At 37.5% G+C, this 24,624-nt stretch overlaps 1 protein-coding gene across 2 annotated transcripts in view; it reads right to left on the bottom strand.

Moving 5' to 3' along the window:
- amot (angiomotin) overlaps positions 1-24,624 on the bottom strand; it is a 123,699-nt gene that overhangs the window by 87,100 nt on the left and 11,975 nt on the right. Inside the window, exon 1 of one of the 2 annotated variants that reach the window (XM_039766406.1) lies at positions 3,550-3,794. The exons of the other annotated variant lie outside the window; for it this stretch is intronic. The gene's annotated coding sequence lies outside the window, so the exon portion shown is untranslated. Of the gene's footprint in view, positions 1-3,549; positions 3,795-24,624 lie in introns of those variants that run through there. 2 annotated transcript variants of the gene reach the window in all.

Below are 24,624 nucleotides of genomic sequence, written 5' to 3'. Positions count from 1 at the left end.
AGACAAAAGGAAAATAAATAAATGAGCCCTAAAAGAGTTAAGCTGATTTGAAATGATCACACTTTCAATCAATGACTTTGTTCAGGTAATTGACTGTGGAAAGAAGCCCATAGTAGTGCAGGTCCATCACTGGATACACATCAGAAATTCACTTTGAACATTTTGACTTATCAGTCCACCGGAATACATATCATTCGCTTGATGTATTACATTAATAAAATTAATATAATCTACACTGACATGTTGAATATGAAAACTTCTTATCCTATAATAAGGAATGTTCTGAAATTATACTGTACCGTACCCGTAAAGTTCTAGTGTCTCTGAAGTGAACATTATTTTATTTTTTTTTTAATTATTGGGCATAATATTACATAACTGACATTAGGAAGTCACTGAGCCACTAGCACAATAGCTGGACAGTTGTATTTGTGTCTCAAAGCTCTCAGACCTGAGAAGTACATCACTAAAAACAGTAAGGAAAGAAACTAAAACATGCTGTACCATATAATTCTAGGCTAAGGTGTGTCAAAGCCCACCCCTGCAGCACTGGGTGCAAGCTAGAAAGCAGTCCCAGACAGGGCACCAGCCAATCACGGGCCCCACTCACACACACATGGACACTCAGCCAATTTAGAATCACCAATGAACCTGATACATTGGTTTTCTTCCACATCCCCAAAATCACGAGTATGATGAAGACATGGGAAGGACGCAGCACACTGGACTGAGCAAGAACATGCAAATGAAGGTAGTAGCAGTTCAGGGCCTGGAATTAGATATCATGTTGGACAAAAGGACCTTTAAAGACAATGATCATAACATTCAGTAAGTACCAAACAATTTAAACAAATTCTCATCTGGACCAAAACAAACCTGTGTGTGTCTTAAAACAAATGCAGTACAAATCTGTATGGTATGTGCTAGAATACCAAAAGTACCTACATAATGATCAACTTGATTTTAAACAATTACTTTATATAAATATTTCACAATAATATGCATTACACAGAACTTTAAAACGAAAACTGCAGCTCATCACATAATATGTTATACTTATGGTTTACTGTGAAGCCATCTCTAAACTTGTAAAATCCAAAACTTTCAATTTTTTTTTTTTAAACTAGTTATATGTTCTAGTACTCCCTTCTTAAGAAATAAATATCAAGTTTTAAAAAGGTTTAAATGACAGGCTGGTTGACATGCTTGCATTTTATCTGTCCATCTCTCAGCCTGAGACAATCTTTGCTTTGCAGGAACCGCTGGGAGAGCAAGAATCCACATCTGCGTTCCAAAAAACCTCACAGCAAAGTTTTCATTGTTGTCTACAGAAACAGGAAACAGACATTTTCATACCACTCTAAACAAGCAGCTCAAATCAAGATGGATGCGCAAGCTGAATTTACATACAAATGAGAAACCACCTGAAAATGCAAACAGGCATAAATTCTCCCAACAAAGCTCCACCACTAAAGCCTTGCTTGACCTTGCCGAACATGTGTCTAGGATGTGATTTAAAGACATCGCTCTTTTAATTAGCCCTTTTTAAAAGAATGTCAGACTGCAGTGCTTGAGGGCAATATTATTCCTTTACATTTTATTTCAGTTGAATGACCCCGTCCATTCCTTTTCAAAAACAATTATTCTATGAAACATAAATGATTCAAATGATAACACTCAGGAAATGAAGCAGTGGATAGAACTGCAGCCTAATCAACAAGAGATCGGGGTTCAAATCCCAGACATAGTCACTGTCTCAGAGAGGTTTAAACCAACTTTATCCTGGTACTAAATCAACAACTACAAGGTCACAGTTTTATCTTATGAAACTGTAACATAACAACAAAGTGCAGGGTACCTTGACTGGAACCTCTAAATTGGTACAGTCCTTCATTGTTCATTTTTGGGACAACCCAGTGTAATATGTGAACATAAACTATCAATTTAAAAAAAAAAGTAGAACTTATTTCACTCAACATCAAGTTTGACAAAAGTCAATGACATCTATAATAAAAAACACCACACTAAAAATCAACAATAGTGTCGTAGCAAGCTGTTCCACAGGTTGAGAAAGAATTCATGTGAAAAATAAATAAATAAATACATACATACATACATACTGTACTTGTAAACTGATTAAAGTGAGGAATTCCTAGGTAACATCATTCACAATTTCATTCCAGCAGGGAATGTGAATCATGCTGCTGGTTGACAGTGCACTCTTGCATGGAGTGTCTATATTTGCTAAATTTCCTCAACCAATAAAAAAATAAAAGTACAACCTATGTATTTAAAGTGGTTCTATGCGAGTGATTGAGTGTATTGCTGCTCATAGAATGGACTGTTATCTCCTTTATGGTTGTGCCCTGTTACTAGCTGGCGCAGGCACCAGTTGTCATGCCTGGCACTTGACCACACCATTTGCTGCGTCTCTTGTCAATTACATAGCTTTGGCTTGGAAATGGCAATTACGCCTGGAGCAGTTTGGTCATTAGCACAAACAAATCCATCTTACACATTCAACACTCAAAACATTGACTGAATTTTTGTTTTAAGGCCATTAGAGCCCCCCTCCCAACCACCCGTAATACTGTGGATTTTAGTGCTTGCACCTTTGAACTTTGATTTCTGCCTATCTTCTTTCACAGTTTGACATATTTCTACCATGAACTCTGTCCATCTGATATTGTCCGATTGTCCTCCGAGACCCCAATATGTCAATTCAAAACCAACTTCATGCAATGTCTAAAACATTTTATATGCGTGCAAGAGGAGGAGCCCCTCTGCGGCTCCCACAACCTCGACCAAAATTAAATAACGGATAATTAAAAAATGGACGAACAACAGAAACACCATTGGGTCAAAACAAATGACTTAAAAAAATAGATAGATGGTGTTTCACATAGGTAGGTAAGAAAAAAATCTCTAACCTCAATGTTCAGTACAGCAGCCTGAAGAAGCTGGGATCCCCAAAGATTAAGTTAAAAAGAAAGAAGCCTGACAGTGTTTGGCTCAACTATCTGTAAATTAGGTTCCATTTACCAAAGTAACACAAGAAAACCTGAAGACCGTACAAGGTCTTGAAATACGTAAGGGGCATTCAGTTTGCCAAGAAAATACCACACATCGGGAATGCAATCAGCAGCCCTTTCTCAACGCAGTAAACTTTCGCGACAGACAAGGTGACCAAACCGTCAATGGGGAAAATAAAGAAAAGCCTACAAAAAGCTTCAGGTGTCGGGGACCTCTATCATGTACACCTAGGAGTTTAAGTGGAATCACTAAACGGGCAGTCTTGACTCTACACGCACTGTCCCGCAACAAGCGTGTTCCGCAAAATACATCTCCGCTGCCTCACTTAGCATGCAATCGGGCGAATGAACTCGAAATGAAACAAGAGAAGGGGCAATAACAGTGACAGTATAGCGGCTGCGTCTCACGTAAATGGTTTTAAACGTAACCTTTTTTTAAACACAAAGCTCCTAACCTGGAAATACATCGACAGTTAAAAAAAGAGTTTTTATGCAGCAGTGAAGTTTCTGATTTTACCTTTAGCTTCAGAGAATGAATCGTGCATTTCCACCGCTCTAGAGAAATGTAGCGGGTAACTCCATTTCCTTTGCCTGAGCCAAAATCCTTGAAGCTGAAAAATATGGCTGATCCGGAGCTAAGTTATTAATTAACATCTAAGGGTCGGGATGAAGCTCCACTGCTCCCTCCCTACCTAAATCGTGTCGCGCACTCCTTTCATTCCTGCTGTCCATTAAGTCGCATACAACTGGAAGATACCCACCCCTTTTTCTCTCCTCCGCCTTTTTTTTTTTTTTGGTATCTCTACAGAAAGAATGCAGGAAGAGAACCCCCTTTACAATTTAGCAGGGACGGAATTGGCAGGGTACCCCATCCCCCTTCGTCCTTTTGTTATTTCCTTCTATACACTGAAGAATTCCTAAAGTTTGCGGATGGGAAATCCCTCCTTCTGCAAGAGCTATTGGAGCGCTGCCAGGGCCATCAGACTTTCTGTTGGCCTGCTGCTCTGTCACTCAAGCATTCAACTAATTTGACAAAAGCCTTTTTGTCCGACTTTTGGAATACATCTTTAAAGAAACAGCAAGAGTCTGAAACATTAGAATAACTGCGAATTGCTATAGATCGCAAGTTGTTTTATTTAATAAACCTTAAAACCCTTGCTTGAAATACTCTGCCTATTTATCAGTGAGCAGATCATTTATTTTTATTTTTTTTTTTACAAGATTTAAATTTGTCTTAAAATGTGCAAAAGGCATAATATTGTGGTAACTAAGACTACCTATAATACCCCCATTACAATGCAAAATCTCCACAGAATATGCAATCTAGCGTTTTCCTTTCTCCAATAATTTGTAAAACTTCACAATGAAGTGCCCTCATTTAAACACAATACGTTTGTGACAGAATTGATTGGACTTTGCGCCCGCTGCAGCCTGGCTGGCTCCAACGAACCAATCCCATACCCCCATCCTAAACAATTTGATATGATGGATCGAAATACATATTATTAGGGTGCATCTAAAAATAAAAATAATTGCATAAAAATGAAGGAGAACCACATTCTTTGAATGGAGATATAATCTTTATTTCTTTTGCCCCGGTAAGTTCTTTTTATAGCGCCTTGCATAATGAAAAGCATTGCAAAACCAGGCGTGGCTCTGCCATCTGCATCGTTGTACATGGAAAGCTATATAAAAGTGTGTAACGCCGTTAAACTCTGGGCTTTAAAGACGATTCTCCATATTTACCCCATAGCCAAGTCGAAAGGTAGTGCTCTCCCTTTGCTTAGTTGTTGTGCGTGGACTGCCTCTTTCTTCTGTTTCCATTTTCCATACCGAGGTAAAATGACAAGTAAACATGTTTCGGGTAAAGGTGAACTATTTGTAACCCACAGTGCACACATACCGGAGATATCTCAACAGCTAGGGAGAATGCCGCGAATGTCAGAAGAATGCACAACGTTAAGCTACCCTGAGCTCGACCACTGAACGCAAACGTTAGATAAGAAGGAACGACCGGCTCCTTGTCTAAGAGCAAAAGAGACTGTAACATGCTTGATCAGAACACAAACCCAGCAAGGAGAAACTTGAATTCAGTTTTACAGATATCGATCGATATCTGCACTATTGTTCTGCTGAAACTGCATCTACATACAATATGATGCTGCACCCATATTTAGGAATATACTCCTAAATCAAGGATAAATCAGTTCTCAACAAAACATACAAAACTGTATGATCTTAAGGATAATAAAAACGCTGTGAAAAAACCAGAACAAGTTAAAAAATGACAATAGGAATATCTACAGTACAGTAACTACACTCTTAAAATACTAGTTTTAATGGCACCTTGTGGCTCTTTACTAGGTTCTGTGGTTCCTTATTGCGCCATTGTTTAACAAAGGACCACTTCATTCTGGGACAGATTCTTTGTATATGAAGTTGGTTCTTTGTGCTTTAAAAAAAACCCTAACATGTGGGAGAAAAAGAAAAAAAAAAAACCCAAAATCTTAATGTATGGTAGGCTACCTATCCAGACACTAACAGATTAAGAAAACAAGGACATTATCATTTTTGATTCCCAAAAGAGCCATCCACATGAAGGTTCCAGAAATAAATATTTATTTATTTAGATCTATAAAAGGCTCAATACAGCAAATAAACACAAATACATGGTAACAGATTTGTAAAATCCCAGTGGGTCCCAACTTTAAAAGGGCTCTGGTTGAATACAATATCACAGACAAAGTCCAGTTTGTCTTAACTTGTTAGCTTCCTGTTAGATAGCCTACCTTACTTTAAAGATTTCTGGCTTCTTCTACATATTACTAAGTTTTCCAAAGCACAAAAATCACAACTTCATATGCAAAGAACTTGTCTCAGAATGAAATGGTGTTTTGCTAAGCAATGGCTCTATGATGAACCACATAACCCAGTAAAGAACTGTATAGTGCCATTAAAGAACCTTTCTGTTTAAGAGGGCAACACGAGTCCTTTGAAAATCGTGATCCATTTGGTATTTTACAAATATTCTGCCATCTACTCATAATAATTTGCTGTATGGAGCCTGTTAACAGATCTATAAATAAAGGCTTTTTCTGGACGTTTCTTTTAGGAACCAAAAATAGTAGAACCACTCCAGCAACTTTTATTTTTAAGAGTGTGGCAGAAGCTGAAAAATGATTACTTTTAATTACAGCAAATTAACAGAGAAGAAGAAGAAGAAGAAGAATAGCAAAAACAATTATGTCAATAAAAAAAAGAGCTATGTTAAAAAATTGTTTTTATTATTGACAATTGTGAAATAGTTTAAGGCGGCTTGATAACCTTATTTGCATTGTTAATCATCAACTATTGCCTTAACCACACCTTTTTAGTGTACGATAAAGCAATGTGAAAATTATTAAATCTACGCAGGAACACAAAATAACAAAGCTGCAAAAGACTCAACCATAACAATAAACAGTACAGTATTAAGAAGCATTTGACAAGGCCTTTTAAAAAAAGGCAGAGAGAGCTAATCTAAAATCCATTCATCCATTTTACAACCTGCTTATCCAGTTCAGGGTTGCAGGGATTTAAAAATGCATGAGAAAAATATGGGCTTTCAGGCACGATTTGAGCAGGGTAAAGTAAGCTTAAGTACTGATGGAGGCTCATGTGAAGCCATTGCAGAGACTTACAGATAAATCTGCATTTGCCAGCTTTCTGGCTACAATGCCACCTTTCAGTTCAGAAGTTACAAGTTCCTACTATATTTTTTTAACCTCTAAACTTTCCAGAAGAAAATAATTTTTTGGTAGGGATGGTTGCTGTTCTCTGTGTAGAATCTTAGCAAAGCCATGGTGACATCATGATGACAAATTGGCTTTACCCTTATTGTAATACAGCTAACAACAATCCATGGCTTTAAATATTGTATTCACTTGAGTGCTTGCTTCGTAACAAAGTCCTGCCTAACCATTTTATGTGCAACCTCTGAACTTTCTCAGGAAATGCTTCTGCAGTTTTCTGCTTACATTTTCAGTTTAAGGAAAGAGGATAAAAAAAAGCAAGTAGCTAAGTAGATATGGTGATGGAATGGGAACAAAAATTCACAAATTTTTATCTAAATCCAGGATCACCAATGGAAATAACCAACAATCACATACTTTGTCTGCCTTGGCATTGGTTTGAACCACAGTAAGAAAATACAATAGCAGTAAAAAATATCAGTATCTTCACACTGATAAATTAGACCGAGTGCTGCATTCTAAACTAGAAAAGATAATTGCTGGATGAGCAATTTTTTTCCCCACAATGTATACAAATATTTTACATATGTGTAAATCTGTGTATGTGCCAGTGTAGTCAGCAGTACATTACTTATATTCATCCATTTTTCTCATCTGCCTATCCAGTTCTTGGTTGAGGGGATGAAGTTAGTCATTAGTTAGTTTAGTTACAAAGTTAAATCGCAGACAAATTATTAATGGACTTTTTGATAACGTTGACTTGTACTCTTTGCCAGGGTAATTTAATCACTTCAATAATGGATTTCTGAAATCAACAGAACAACAGCTGGAATCAGTAAGCATGGAATGTGTACCACCATCATTATCTGTTAAAATACCAATAAATGTGTAAACTTTGAAGGTTTAATTGTAATTTTGGTTTGAGGAATACAAAAGTACTACTGTAATTGTCTCATTTGATTTGCCTAAAATGTCTAAAGAACACAGCACCAAATTTTCTGCACAGTTAGTGCTAGTAACCTGCTCACACATTCTCAATATAATAAATATTGTGGTTTTCTTTCTACAAAATGTTGTTTTCTGGACTTGGCTATTAGCTTCATAAAGGGCAGCAGGGGACAGATGTTGGCTAAGCAGGCTTCATAAATAGTTGAACCAGCAGTGTGGGTGAAGGGCTGATGGGCAGAGTGGACAGAAGGGACTTTTGTAGATGTTACTTAAGATAGGACTACTGGAGTTCTGGAGGGCAATAAACAATATATTTTAATTATTTAGAACTACTGATATAAAAAGACTGTCACATGCTGTACCACAATCATATTTTATAAAAACATGGCGTATCCTACAGCCCAGCAATCTAAGATTTATACTTGATAAATGAACGTGATAAATGCCACTTCCCATTGAGTACAAGTTGCTGAATACACAGTACCTTCAGAGAAACTGTGCCTTCAGACACCCAGCACGACAGTGTGAGGTTTCATTGTTAGTAGAATTATAAGAGTACTTCATATTTACCTATATACTGTAAATATATTTATTTTACTTAAATCATTTTACTTTGCTGATATTTCCCTTTAGTCTCATGTTTGTTGGTGTCGCTTCAACTTTTTGGGATGACGCTTACTGAAGCGCTAAGGGTGGGTTGAGGTTTAAAGGAAGTGGGTTGCAATAAATGAGTCTCGGCTTTTAGGAGGTGCTATTTAGGACATAACACATTCTTAACTGAATATACACTGTACATGGAAACACATACACTATACAGTATACTGAAAGGCAACCTGTATATACTGAGATTGTCATATACACTGTACACTACCAGTCAAAAGTTTTAACATCTCATGGTTTTCCAGTTTTTCTTTAAATTTAAATCAGTTGAAAAGCAACAAATGACCAAAAAGGGTGAAAAGGGTAAGCAGTAAACTTCCAGAAATTTAAATTTAATATTTAGGCAAGCAAAAGTTGAAAAAAAAGTAAATTTCAGACTATTACAAAAGGACCTTCTTCCTGGAACAGCTACTAGGTTACAACCCACGGATCAACTGCAGCAATTAAAGTAGCTTAAGCCTTGCAAGTTGAAGCAAACAATTTGCACAGGTGTCCCAACGTCTGTCGATTACTTAAAAACCCTTTGTCTGTTTTGAAGCAGCGTTAGAACAGTGTTATACTACACCCTCTAAAGTACTACTTGGACAACATTACACTAGCATAGAACAAACAAACAATGGCAAATAAAAAATAAATCAAGGAATCATTAAGTGTCCAAACTTTTATTCCAATTTCTGATTCACCAAAGTAGTTATCTTTTTAGGTATAACAGACAAACTGTAGTAACCCTTCTTATTCAGTCACTCTGTGAAATGAATCAACTCTGTTTAAATATCTTACCTTTATAGATGGAAATCTGGGATGGGCAAACTCAGTCTTGGGGAACTGGAGTACAGTATGTGTGGGTTTTCTTTCAGCGAGACTCCCAATTTCACAAACTCCTTTACTCACATGGATTACATATATAGTGTGAATGTCATTTTGGTCTTACAGGTCATGTTTACAAAGAATAATCTTGATTTTTGGGAGCTTTGGCCCCTTTTTAGTCTCTTTGTCTGGAGCCAGACCACCTCTTTGTAAAAGGCTCCAAAATAGCATAACAGATACTTTCTGACAAGCAGACATAAATGAGAATAATAAAAGGCATTACTTTTGCCTATCATGCTCATCGTAAGTGAAAATGTGGAAATGAGTAACTTGTCAATATGGAGAATAATATAAGGTTTCTTGACACATACATAGCTTTTCAAATCAGGTGTGGGTTAAGCAAAGAGATTCATGGATTGTCTTCGAAATTTATTATTGTATTTGCTCATTTTCTTAAATATCATGTGTAAGAACAGAATGTACTAACAAACACTATCCAATTAGAAGAGGCAGAGAAAAAATAGATCCAAACCACAATATATTGTAGCAAACAGAAAAATCATAGTCTTCTAAATCTATATATATATAATTCTTTTCACGTTTGAAACGGAAATTGTGTATGACCACGCGAAACGGAAATTACGTATGACCACAGAACACATTATAATACATATCGTCTTTACGAATTATTAATTTTGTGAGAGTTATTTTACTGATATTGAAAAGAAGTAAACACAAACACGCCGATCTATCGCATAGAAGTGCGCCCTGCACCTCTCTGGACTCCAGCGCCGAGTCGTCCGCCGCAAGGCGCATTCTGACAGAAAAGTTTTATTTATTTGTCCAAGTGACTGCCGCGGAAACTGCCACTTTCTAACTTTTTTGTTTTACTTGGCAGTACTTGATAGTAGAAGAGATGAAGAAAACAGCTTTGCGTCTTTCTACTTTTTAACTGCACTGAGCTGTGGAAGACCGCCTTCAGCGGCGAGGGGTCGTGACAACAAAGTGGAAGCTGGAAGGCACAGAATGTCGGGCTGCTCTGCCGGTTTGACAGCTTAGCAGTTTCGGGCAGCGTCCTCTCTTCTCATGATGTTTATGACACTTCAAGTGCCCCTTCGGCTCCTTGTACAGTGGAAATCTTTGCGAAAGTGTAATTGGCGCCATCGAAGCGTGACTCTCTTGGTAAATCGTGGTGCACGGCTACTTACTGTCCCTTAAGGTGATTTTGGGTCACTAAAACCCCGCAACATTCAAGGTTGCTTTTGTGATGAATTCTTTTAAGAAGATGGTGGTTTTACATCTAAGAATATGTACCAACCTCTTCATGTAAAGTATTGGACTTGGGAATTGTTTGGACCTTCTGCCCGTTAAGCACGGAAGGGCAGTGTCCACATTTCTCAGAATAATTTTTCTCTTCAATCACAGGCACGTAGTGCAAGGTTGTCAAGCAGGTAGTTTACCCGAAACCACTGCAGTAGTATTCAATGTATCTTTACTTCTTAAATGTTAATGTTTTACTGTTTAATAATTTATACACTTTTTATATATCATTCAAATTCTCTTATGGAAATGTTTTACTGTTTAATAATTTAAATGCTTCTTATATGTTCTTCAAATTCTTTTACTACTTAATAACTTATTTTATAAATGCTACATTTTAGTTTTTTCCCTTACACTCAGTGAGCGAAGCCACTGGGTAATCAGCTAGTAATAAATAAAAACCCACAGAAACAAACAAACAGGAGTTGGAATTAAACAAGCAGTTCCATATTCGGGTCAAAGTTTCTCCTGACTATCAGACTATGAGCCAGTCTGCAGACCCTCTAGAACAGATTCTGACAACCCCTGGGTTATTCAGTAGCATACAATACAGATCAGATGGCACCTCCTATCCATCACTCTTTTGAATCTATTTTTTCCATTCCAGGGCTAGGGGGAGCCATAGCCTATCAAGGTAGCACTGAAAAAGGTGGTCACTAGGGCTGAAATGGATATCAGTCCATTATGGCACACTCATTCCCTCCAACCAAATTAAGAGTTGACAATTAAATTAAAACACATCCTTCAGATGAAACTAGACTATGCAGGGAAAATCCATGTAGGCACAAAAAGAGAGCACACTAACCAGCTGGGATATGAACCTATTTCCCTGAAGCATACTTTGTAGAAGATGAGGCATCATTAACCAGTATGCCAGTGGGCTTGTTCTAGTCATAACAAAGAAGAAAAAAACAAACACGAGTTTAATTCATATTTGAAGAAAATAAAACCCTGAGGTTCTATAGTCTTTGCAGAAAGTATTATTACTGGAGACTAAGGCAACCTGTTACTAAACTAGACTTAACGTAGTTAGCTGTTCTTTTATTCAGACATCTGTTATGGCACTAAAATAGTAACATTTAATGATCTTACTACTTCATAGTGTGTCTTTTATGCACCATAACTGAAATTATATACACCATATATTTTCAACATAATGGTTTCCCCATGGACACAAACCCGCCATCAATGGTCCTCTATTGCTCTCCAGGGAGTGCATGAGGGAGTAACAACACCGCTGAGCTAAAGGAAAGATTACCACCCAGGACTGCATATAGAAATTTGTTTTCCAGCTTTAACACTTTGCATTAGTCATAAGTGGTGCACGCAGCCAAAAGATGAGATGAAACTGCTCTGCTCAGCTCTTCCAAAATAGAATTCAAGACCATTCCAAGAATGACTTTGAATTCCATCTGTGAACTTATGTAATGAACATTTTTTTCATTCAGCGAGAGTTTTATATCCAATTAACTGCTATAATAAAAATGCTTTATTTGTCATGGGGAAAATCATAAAAGTGTCATCAGAGAAAACTGTTTTTTCAGCTTTCACCACTTGTCAGATGTTTGCACATGCAGGGAATGACACATTCATTCTGATTCCCTGCTAAGACCCAAGTTTCTGATAAACAATTTCAAATACTTGTCTTTGATTAATTATTTGCTTGTCTTTGCAATTACAATCAAAGTTTTAGCATCCAATATGCCCATTGACAGCATGTTATGAATACTCAGAGCACTTAAATTTTCATGCATTTTCATAAAAATGTTTCATGACAGAAAACATTTTACTGGAATCTTGCCTGTAAAATGAAAAAAAAAATGTATATTCTGGATCATATTAATTATTAAGGTTAATAATAAAAATTATTCTATGCATGCTGTTTTTACATTCCCCTTAAACATCTCCAATTTGGACCCAGCATAGGCTTTATCAGGTCTCAAGAATGAACAGATTATTATGTATTAAATATCATGCAATTATACCTTATACCTAATTTTCAGAAGATGATTAATCATCTGGGGCCTCATGCATAACGGCGTGTGTAGAATTCACACTATAACAACATGGCGCTAGCACAAAAGTGGAAATGAGCTTATGCACAAAAAAATCCAGATGCATAAATCTGTGCGTACACCAACTTCCACGTTCTTCTGCTCCATAAACCCCGGTCAGCGTGAAAAGTAACGCATGTGCACACGCCTGCTGTCCCACCCCGTCTCCTCCTAGAATTACACCTCTTTGAATATGCAAATCAATACAAATAGCCCATAAGCTCAGCATTCTGTGAAAAGGCAATGGCAAAAGCACAGGCGGAAATAGAAGAAGTTCAGCGTATACCAAGTGGAATCAAAGAAAACATACTATTTTTGGTTTAAACAGTAGTATAAACAACAAAAGGAAGTTGATTGAGTGACAGAGTGTCAGAGAAACTCGAAAGCTCAAGTTCACAAAGTTGCACAGTGCCGAAATAAAAAAAGTTGTCAGATATCAAATGGCGAGTCGTAGCCAACCGTCTGAGTGTCATATGAAAGCTTATTAGGGTACAGAGAAAAAAAAAAAAACAATAGGCACACAGTGGGGAAAAAAGCATGAAATGTCACTTTAATCACGTAGTTTATTTTCTCATTAAAGTAGAACATCATAAACTTCATCTTAAAATTGTTTAATTTACTAGTTTCTCAAATCCCATCGTAACTAAAGTAGCACGTTAAATGCTTTGTTTTGTATTTGATCTTCTATGTGCTCTGTGTGTGTGAATCACTACGTGCTTCCGGGCTTTCTCTTCCTCCAACAGGATACAGAATCCATTACATTCGTAATATTACAGCTCTCTGAATAAATAAAATACTGAGATGTACACTTGATATAATTTTCATGATGATAGGAGCATGTTATTAAAACATGGGAACACGGTGGCACAGTGATTGTGCACGACCTTCGATGAAATAATTTATTGCAGCAGTACTGTCTCTTTCAAACGTACTAACCCCCCATTCCTGTCCTTACTTTTCTTTCTCCAAATACTTAATCGCCACACAATCAGCTCTGTAATAGACGTTAAGCCATCTGTAAGCTTAGAACGACAATTCGTCAAAACTTTTTAGGAACATTGAAATATCTTTGTAGTACATGTTTACAGGCAGGAACAATCCGTGAACGGAGCACCAGATCCTTGCTAGCACAGCGACACCATGTCCTCACATGTTTAATTACTAACAATACAGATTATTTAAATGAAGTTAAAGTTTCACCTGTATAATAAACATATTTTGCTGCATTTCATCTTAAAAATGATATTGTCATCATAGGTAAATAGCGATTTATAAAGTGCCTCAGGTTGTGTAATATTATAACTGTAGTGTAAGTTTACAGTGAGGTGATTGTACTAATAAGTACAAACAGTTCTGCAAGGAGCAGTTGACAGACTGAGTGCGTTTATAGTTCTTGGGATGAAACTCTTTCTGAACCGCAAAGTCTGTACAGTAAAGGTTTTGAAGCGTTTGCCATGTGAGAGCAGTTCAAATAGGCAACATGGCTGAGGTAGCGTGTGCTTGATGCTGTATACCGATAATTCTCTTTCCGATCAGCTGCCCCGAATGGTGCAGTGAGAGTAATATGGAAAAAGATGATCCGCTGTGGCAACCCCTAACGGGAGCAGCTGAAAGAAGAAAAAGAAAGTGCAGTGAGAGTAACAACGCTAAAGCAGCTATAGTATTAGGAATAGTTTGGCCATTCCATGGATCATTATATTGTTATAGTTAATTACAATCAGATGCATTAAACTAATAAACAATATGCGGTTAATTTCAGTGTATTTATAAAGCCACATCAGGGATGTGGATCTAAAAAAGAAAGGAAAACCACAACTGGAACAGTAGCGCTGCTTTGACGCTGGGGGCCTCCACTCTGCAAAATCGAGCGCAGAACTTGTGTACGTCAGGGTATGAGCTACCGTGGAAATGTGCATGGCTTAAGTTTACACCAAGTTTAGGTTTTATACATCGCAATTTGAACGTGGAAACAGGCTTACGCAACATTTTTGTGCGTACGCATCATTTATACATGAGGTCCCTGGACTTTCAGTCAAGTACTGTCTGATAATAAGAACCTTTTTATCACACAAGAGGAAATTTGGTCATGTGTTTTACAACAAGGAAATACCATAAAAGATGAAAAGTATGAGAAAGGGGTACATATTGAATGGAACAAAAATAAATTTTTCTAAATCCTTTTTTCCCCATTTACAAGGCAAAAGGAATTTAATTGCATGAGACCCAGTAATGATGCCAGTCCAACAAATGGCACACCTAGGCACAGACACGCATGCGTGAATAGCAGAACAATTCTAAATCTCACTCTAACTCACATTTTTGGACGCAAGAGGAAACTGAAGTTTCCCCTGGAGAAAAAAAAAAAAACTGGGGTAGGGGGGAATATTCCATGTTTAAAAGAAAGTCCCTGGCACTGTGAAGTGGTAACTTAAACTACTGCCTGCATTTTGTATGCGTTCGCATTGTCTGGCCACTTGCGTTTTTACTAAACAAGTTTACAAGGTCATTATTGTCATATGTACAGAGTACAGTGAAATTCTTACTTGCATGTATTTATCAAAATGTATCCTATACTACAAGCTTGTAAATGAAGTGAAATCAGAACCATGAAGGCTGGACAACTCCTATATTCACCATTTAATATATTTAACATATTTACACAAAAATGTAAAATCTTAACTCTGCTATTGTCAGTTTGTCTGTCTGTACACATCTCAAAATGAGTACATTTGTTAGACTTTTATTCTTTGTTTTTTTATGAGGAAAATTATACAAATATTTAAAATATATAAACCATATGTACTTTCATTTAAAATACCATTGGCAATTGACCACAATGGAGTACTAATCAATACCGATTTACCATGTCCTGGAAATTCAGAAATGCCCTCTTTAATTATTCAGTACACAGTGTCTCAAGTATTCAGTTATCGCTGGTATGTGCTCTTAAAACACAAGGGCCTTCATGTAGTTCAGTCTATTTTACATCCAACCCAGGTTTGTGACTCCTTTAGAATGATCTTTGTTAGGTACTGTGATCCAAAATTTTTTATTATTATTTTTTTTTTTAAATCTTTACAAAATTATATTACAATAAGTTAGGTGCAGAACACTAGAGTATATTATATATCAAAGTGAGACTTTATTTTATATAATAATAAAAAAAAAACTCAACTACATCCTCAACACTTCTGGAGAGCTATACAATTTGAGAGCCCAATGTGTTGTTGCTACTTGAAGATATACACTTCTAAAAGACTGGCATGCTTAAATTACAGAGAACATTAGAATACGGCAATAATTTATTGAAGGGTTCTTTAGTTATTTCTAATTTTAAAACACAGTAGGAGACCATGTTCTACTGTATTATAAGGGATAGTTTAGGATATTTCCAATTAAGTAAGATAAAGTTACAAGCAAGATGTGTAATATAAGATATGACAACAGATTTTTCACTAAGCAACATAAGCCCATTAATCCCATCCAGCAATACTACAAATATTGCTGCAAGTGGATCAGGAGTAAAAAGTAGTTTCAATGCTGTTTGACAAGTAGGCAAAGAAATTTCACAGGACGGGTTGAATGTGGATACTGGAAAATCCCAAAGCATATGAGCAAGTGGTCTTACACCCAACAAAGCCCTAAGCAGAGGTAAGCGCAAGCAGCTAAGACTTTTAGTTGAATTACATCATGCTTTGCATAAACCGATGAAGAGTACATCTTGTCAATGTCTTCATTCTGTTCTTTACCTCAGGTTCTGATTGAAAGGTTCCTTTTCAATTGCTACCTCGAATCCTTGGGGTTTGTACTTTTTGAAAGATACATATATATATATATACACATATATATATATATATATTTATATATATATATATATATATATATATATACATATATGTTTTGAAAGATATATATATTAGATAGTTATATTATGGCAGCACGGTGGCACAATTGGTAGTGCTGCTGCTTTGCAGTTAGGAGACCCGGGTTCACTTCCCGGGTCCTCCCTGCATGGGGTTTGCATGTTCTCCCTGTGACTTTGTGGGTTTCCTCCCACAGTCCAAAGACATGCAGGTTAGGTGCATTGGTGATTCCAAATTGTCCCTAGTGTGTGGGTGTGGTGGGCAGGCGCCCTGCCTGGGGTTTGTTTCCTGCCTTGCACCCTGTGTTGGCTGGAATTGGCTCCAGCAGACCCCCCGTGACCCTTGCAGTTAGGATATAGCGGGTTGGATAATGGATGGATGAATTATATTATATTAATTGAAATCTCAACTCTGAACTGATTAAAGCACCACGTATACCACAATCGCTCATAATACATAAATGAACAATTCTTATACAGTGCATTGATTCTTGCCATTGTGGGCATTTTGAATTTTCAGTAGTATGCCTACTCCTACCCTTCTGCTCTGTACACTCTAAATTCAAGGCCCAGTTACCATGTCATATCTTTCTCTGACAAGGCCCTTGTCAAATATCCAGTTAAACTAAAAATTTCCTGCAGTAAAAAACATAACGCATTCTTTCTACCTGCTTGCATTTAAGCAAATTAAAAATGAATGTGGATTTTGTAACTACTTTCTAAGATGGCGGAAATTGTAAAACAAACTCCTAAATTCCTGTCAGTATGACAACAGATCACAATTAGCTGTTTGAATGCAATGTCATTCACAGTATGTGCCAAACAACTGTTTAAGTAACCATATATTCATCAAGGATGCCAGCATGTAAAGCAAAGGGACACCGTAAGATTCTAAAGTGCATTTAGTTGTGCCAAAGCTGACCAATAAATAACATTACAGATGCTATGTAACTCTTTGAAAGCAGACTAACACTGCAGCTGTAATTTCCTTATTTGCTGTTAGACTAAAAGCAAAGCTTACCAGTCATATTGCAATTCAGGTGAAGTAACTTTAAATATTTGGGAAGATAATAAAAAAACCATCACAAAATATTATCTCAGTAACAATTAAGATGCAACTTTGTAAGAAAAAAAAAAAATCCCAGCTCCTAAATCCAGCCTAGTCTCATTCTATGTTCAGTTTGCATGTTCTGTCAGGATGCAAGTGCGCTTCTCTCCAGTTATCCTAGTTAACTTCCTGTATCGTAAAGTGGAACTTGTCTAGAGTTGTTCTCTGCCCAGCAATGGACACTGCTGGAATAAGCTAGGTCTTCTCATGACTCTTAATAAGCGGGTTTGGAAAATGAACGAATGAAAAAATTCAACAGAAAAATTACTTTAGAAAACAAAAATACTTAATAATCATGACTAGGGCTAGTGCTGGTTGTGCACATTAAAGTTTACTTTGATTTCTTAGTGAAATGTAAATATTAAGAAAAATGTGACAGACATCTTTAAAGAGTATCATTATATTAGCCTAAAATTAATGTTATTTTCTCTTTTTTTAGTTTCTCATCAAAAGATCCCGCTTGGACTAAAACTAAGAGATAAGTACAATTACTGATGAATGCCAATGCACATTATAAAAATGACCTTTATACGAAGACTTTGTGAAATCATACAAAGGACACCACAAAAAGGTTTGGGGTAGCCACCCTGTATACTTGAAGATTGAGTCTGAAAAAAAAAAAAAAACACACACACACACACACACACACACATACATACATACATAACACATACTTTATTGTTTACTTATTTACTTTCTTTTTCAAATATTCATTTATTTTGTCAATAACTTAGAAATTCATACCTTGCAAGTATCTGCAGGTAAGTATGAAACTCCATTATAATAAGATTTAAACCAAATTCAAAAATTAGTTTAATACTCGTGTTAGAACAGATAAACAGAGGGTAAAGAAAAAACAAAAAAAACCCACTAGGACAGAAAATGGTGAATGCAAACAGAAGGTTATAAACACAAGAAATACTTTGGCAGAAAATGCTGTAGCTGAAGAAACACTTGTGACATGTGGAGAAAAGAAAAAAAAAAAAACATTTCTAGGCAGTTCTACAAAAACAAAGGATAAAAGGCCAGCTTTAGGCTTTTATGAAAGAGTTTAGTTTGGCCAAACAGCAATTTGAGAAGGAAAAAAAAAAATCAGTCACAGACACAAGGGCTGGCACACCAGACTGGAGAATCCTTTTCAATAAATCATTTAAGGTTTATACAGAGTAATAAAGGATTGAGTTCATAGTCAAAAGGCAACATAATTACTCCAGCTCAAGTAATTAAAGCATGAATTTAGCTAACAAGAGAAACATTTGCATAAATATTTGCAGAAAGAGGAATCAAGTCTGTCAGCAACAACAAAAAACTAAAAAAAGATTTTATAAAGTACTTTATGACAGTACTTTGCTGTATAAGACATATAAATTAGAGTTTAATATTGCTTGTTGCTCCATATGTAGTCTTGAAAGATTGTTAGGGATACACAATTCTGAGGAAGTTCTTTGGCTACATTATGATGTATAAAAGGAGGTTAAATAATAAAAAAAAAAAAATTAAAAGTATTTATCTATACTAATAAAAGGCAAAGCCCTCACTGACTCACTGACTGACTCACTCACTCACTGACTCATCACTAATTCTCCAACTTCCCGTGTAGGTAGAAGGCTGAAATTTGGCAGGCTCATTCCTTACAGCTTACTTACAAAAGTTGGGCAGGTTTCATTTCGAAATTCTACACGTAACGGTCATAACGGTCGATAACGTTCGACAACATCCGCCATGTTGAACTTTCTTATTTATGGCCCCATCTTCACGAAATTTGGTAGGCGGCTTCCCTGCGCTAACCAAAACCGATGTACATACTTATTTCGGTGATATGATACCAGTGTCGGCCGCCATATTGAATTTTCCAACGTCACCAATTTTCAAACTTCCCGTGTAGGTAGAAGGCTGACCCCATCTTCACGAAATTTGGTAGGTGGCTTCCCGGCGCTAGCCAAAACCGATGTACGTACTTATTTTGGTGGTATGACGCCATTGTCAGCCGCCATATTGAATTTTCCACATGTCACTAATTCTCCAACTTCCCATGTAGGTAGAAGGCTGAAATTTGGCAGGCCCATTCCTTACAGCTTACTTACAAAAGTTAAGCAGGTTTCATTTCGAAATTCTACGCGTAACGGTCATAACGGTCAACAACGTTCGCCATGTTGAACTTTCTTATTCATGGCCCCATCTTCTCGAAATTTGGTAGGCGGCTTCCCTGCACTAACTGAAACCAATGTACGTACTTATTTCGGTGGTATGATGCCACTGTCGGCCGCCATATTGAACTTTTCAACAGTCTTTGTTACTTATGGGCCCATCTTCAAGAAATTCTATCGATCAAAGAACTGTCACTTACCGAGTGGTTTCCATGCCCGGAGATACCACCTACCTTTTCCATTCTCTTTGTTACATATTGCCCGGCCATATCAGGCTCACTCTTGATATCCGGAGGAACATTGTGTCTTATGTATTAAATGACTGGGACAGGTTCAAGGTGTGGTCTGATGACGGTACAGGAGATAATTATACTACACAGGAGCACTAGAAGAGTGAAATGCTTAAGCCCTTCACTTATGGTTCTGCATGTGATTTGATGGCTGCCGCTGAATTGTTTGGTTGTCGCTTTCAAGTGTACCGAAATAGCCAAATATTTTACACCTTTCGACAACCGCCAATGCCTCTTAAACATCTTAGATTCACAGGTGACGATTTCAGTAGTGGACACTTTGATGTTTATGAATGTTTAAACTCTCAAAAGCTGGATGTGATTTTATCGATGAAACTGGTTGTGTGCTTACAACGATTGACAGATGCCGAATGTCACTTCAACACAACAAATCCTGCAAACAATGTCGTAATTGAAACAAACCATGAAACTCAAACCGATTATGACAGCAGCAATCCAAGCTATGAGATTTGAGACAAGATAACTGTTCACATGGCCAACTGTACGTTACATGCTCAAGAGTAAGCTCAGCACACAGCTTGGTCATATTACAACCGGAGGGCCGAACTGACAACATGGTATACAAAGAGATCCTTAACAAATAATTATTGGCATATTTTCCCTCAGTTTAAAAAGGTTTACTTTTCTTCTTAATAAAAATTTTAATGCTGTACTTCGCCGCTGCGAAGCGCGGGTATTTCGCTAATCTACAATATAATAAAACACTAAGGTCACTACGTGTGTCTGGATCCTACAAGCAATATGTTTGGTTAGTTTGGCTTTGGTGAAGCAATTAAAAGAGAAAGAGTGAGACAAATGAGGAGGAGTAACAATCTACAAGGCACGTGCAGAAGGACCTTCAAAGACAAGAGCTATAAAAGTGGACAGGAGGTATGCAATGTGCCTTCTCTTCCGAGAAGAAGGCTTTATGGGAAAGCTCTTGGGAGAGAGCACCAATCAAGACAGGTTCACACACACAAGAATACGGAAGGAAGACACTGAAAAGCCAATGGATAATAAATGTTTTTAAACGCAATCCATTACCTGTCATTGACAGGTAACGAGGCTACTACTGTATATTAGTTTACTTGCTCGAAGAGAAATTTAGCTTTACACAGAAGCTCAAGTAATGCAGAAATATTATAGCAGACAGCCACCAGCATCTCCCTCAATCCAATACAAGTACAAGAAGACTTAGCTAAAGATAAGAGAAGAGCCACAGTGAGGTATTATAAAAGGTATACAGTACATATAATGGAGCCTTAACAATGTTTAATGATACGATTCTGCAAAATAATTTGTTGGCTAAAAGAACTCAATGTTAGTGCGTCAGAGAGAAGATTTGCAGCATTGTTCATAATGACCATCAGTTTTGTCTTCATTCTCTTCTTTGCTACAACCTCCAATGAGTCAAGAGTATGTTCCATAACTGGACACTGTATTTACAGTACACTTAATTATCATCATACAGGTTTCCACGCTTTGTTAGCTGTGGCTCGAGTGTGAAGCACTTGCATTTATGTGCACCCTGTGATGGGACAATATGCATATCTATATTTTTAAATACACATCCACCCATTTACTAAAGCCATGTAATCTAACTTCAACATCACAGGAAAAGCAGGCTCCAGGTTCGTAACAGCAGTATTTTGTAAAAAGTGAAATATGAATTATAGAATGTTCACAGAGAAAATTATATTGAATTGTTGGATGTTGGGCACATTATAGCTGTCAACTCCAAGCCAGTATCCCACTTCACAGAGAATGGAGAGATTTGGGAGTTAATATGTCAACTGGGAGTAAAGTAAACTGCAGTTATGAAAGCATGTGGGAGGCACAGTTAAAGCAATTGTTAATAGATCTTGTAGGGATAATGAGGTATGCTCACATTCAAACTACTTAGAGGAACTGAAGTAACTGAACTAACTTGGTGTTCATTTATCTTAATAATCCACCTCATCTTCACTCCAGACAGTGAAGCACTCAATAGAAGGTAGAAATATAAATGTATCAATTAGGACACACTTTTGATGTGGCTAGTCATGACTGGGAGTGCTTAGCATACAGTGAGAGATATCCAGCAGCCCAGAGAAGAAAAGAGGCTGTGCCGATACTTTAGGTTACATATTTAGGTAGAATTGTCCCCAAGGGAAGTTTGGCGTTTTACAGAAGCTCTTTAAATAAATACATACAAATAAATAGGTACAGAAGTACTATAAAAAGGTAAATAAATTAATAAATCTACAAAACACACACCAAAATGACTATAAAAGCAAGAAAATTAAAAAAAGAACAAAAGATCTGACTTGGCTGTTCCAGTCACAGTCCCAGTCTGGCATTATGTAGGCATATTGCTGTTGATATAAAAGGAGTCCCCACAAAGTTTCTTGGGCACATTTCTGCTGAATAATTCATTGGCTGAAAAAATCATCAATGTTGGCATATCAGAGAGAAGATGTGAAGCATTGTCCGTAATGGCATTCAGTTGTGTTTAAATACCCTCCTTTGCTACTACGGTCCACAATGTGTCCTAAAAGTGGACTTGCCTTTTTGATTAAAAAAAAAAAAAATTAAAAAGAAAAAAAAAAAATTACACTGGCGATCACAGAGTTGTCAAAGATGTGAAGGTTGTCACTACCAACATTAAAGGAACAGTCTCCTGAGGAAGTAGAGCCTGCTCTGCCCTTTTTTATATATAGTACCTCTGTGTTCCAAGACCAGTCCAACCTGTCATTAATGTGGACCCCTAAGTACTTGTAGGAGTGGACCACCTCTACATCCACTCCTTGAATTGTGAACAGACGGAGAGGGAGTTTGGTGTGGTGAAGGTCAATAACCAGTTCCTTGGTTGCAGATAATTCTCTTTGCACCAAGAACCAAAGCTCTCCACCGGACTCCTTTACTCTGTCTCATCCCCTTTACCACGACACCCCATAAAGTGCAGAATATTCTGAAAGTGACATGACCTTGTGCTATATTTATAGTCCCAGGCATACAGAGTGATGAGACTAGGAGACAGAACTGTAGCAAAGGTCTATTGTTCCTTTCCCAGGAGATATTTAATACTTTAAATAGTTAAAATAAATGTATTTCAAGTATACATCATAGTTTATAAATTGTTTCACAAAAAGCACCAATTCCAGAACAGGGTTGCCACAACTAATCGAGCAATATGTAGTATGCAGTTCAGTAAACAGGAATCTCAAAGTACAGTCACATAGCAAAAGCACTAAGAGGAGACCCCACGAGATTAAAAAATCCTGTGCCCCAAAGGGCTTTACATGTAATAACACAAAATGGCCCTTTGGCACCTGCACAAAGAGTGTATGAAGGCTGTACGGTGATGAAGGCATAGTGTATAAAAGCTTAAAATCCATATTATTATTACATCGTCCGATGCGAGAGATGGACGTCTGAAGTGGAGCTCCGCTAGCAGTGGTGCTATTTTTCATATTATTTGCTTATTATTCAGAGATATCCTGTATTTATTCAACCCGAGAGGGACCGCTACAGTATATGTAAACACATATAAACATGGCCAACAAGAAGGGGGGTCCGAAAGAATCGAAGACTAAAGCTACATCCAAGCTGCGATCAGCAAGCCCTAGTTCGAGATACGGCCTCTCAGAGACAGACCTGGATCAGATGGGCGAAAGTACAGACTCCTCGGGACCACGGTCCGCTACATCGTCGCCGGCTGAGAGCGAAAAGGGGAGCGAAGGTGCGATCGTGAGTGCAGATGTGGATAGCTCGCCGATTGGAGAGGATTACCTGAAACTGGAAAAGGCCGGGAGGTCCGCGGCTTCAGTTACGCAATTACGCGGGACTGGAGCAGCGGGACACCGCTTCAGCAGAGTCTGCTGCTTCATCTACGGCACAAGAAGGCACATTTCAGCTATCTGAACTGAAAGTGTTGCTCGCTGAGCTCAGGCAAGATATAAAGAAAAGCGAGAAGGCTAATGAGAAAGCAACGGCAAAGGCACATGAGAGACTGAAACAGGAATTAAAACAGGAAATCCAACAGGCAAATGAAAGGCTGCGCCAAGAGGTACAACTTGAACTTCGACAGGTGCTGGGTAAAATTGAAGAGCGCATTGAGAAAAACTCAGTTAAACTGAGCACGCTTGCTGATCGATTGGAGCATCTTAGTGAGACATTCACGAATCGGATCGAAATAGCCGAACATCTAGCTGCCAGTGCCGAGGAAAGAGCAGTAAATGTCAGTTCGGAATGTAAAAACTCGGAGAAAAACTTGGAGACAGACTGGCTGCTTTAGAAGATGGGAATAGAAGGTATAATGTCAGAATTGAAGGCTGCCGGAGAATCGAGAAAGTTTAAACCCGTGAAATTCAACTGAACTTTTTCTAAAATAATCGGGGCGACTTTAAAGCAGAATCTGAGATAGCAGCGGCTTACAGCGCTGATCAAACACCGTCAGACCCGACCAAGATCTTTTATAGTTCGTTTTGAACGATTATCATTTAAGTTAGAGGTGATGGAACTCCTCAGGAAAAAAAAGGGGAAGATATTATATATGAAGATTGCCACATTCGCGTCTTCCCTGACTTCTCTCCAGCAACAGCTATCAAACGCGCGCCTTCTATAATATTAAACAGCTGCTACGGCAAGCCAATGTCAAATACGGCCTCCTGTATCCGCAAAACT

This window comes from Polypterus senegalus, chromosome 10 (assembly GCF_016835505.1).
Source record: "Polypterus senegalus isolate Bchr_013 chromosome 10, ASM1683550v1, whole genome shotgun sequence".
In the NCBI taxonomy this organism is placed as follows: Eukaryota; Metazoa; Chordata; class Cladistia; order Polypteriformes; family Polypteridae; genus Polypterus; species Polypterus senegalus.
This window is presented reverse-complemented; position numbering and strand designations above follow the sequence as displayed.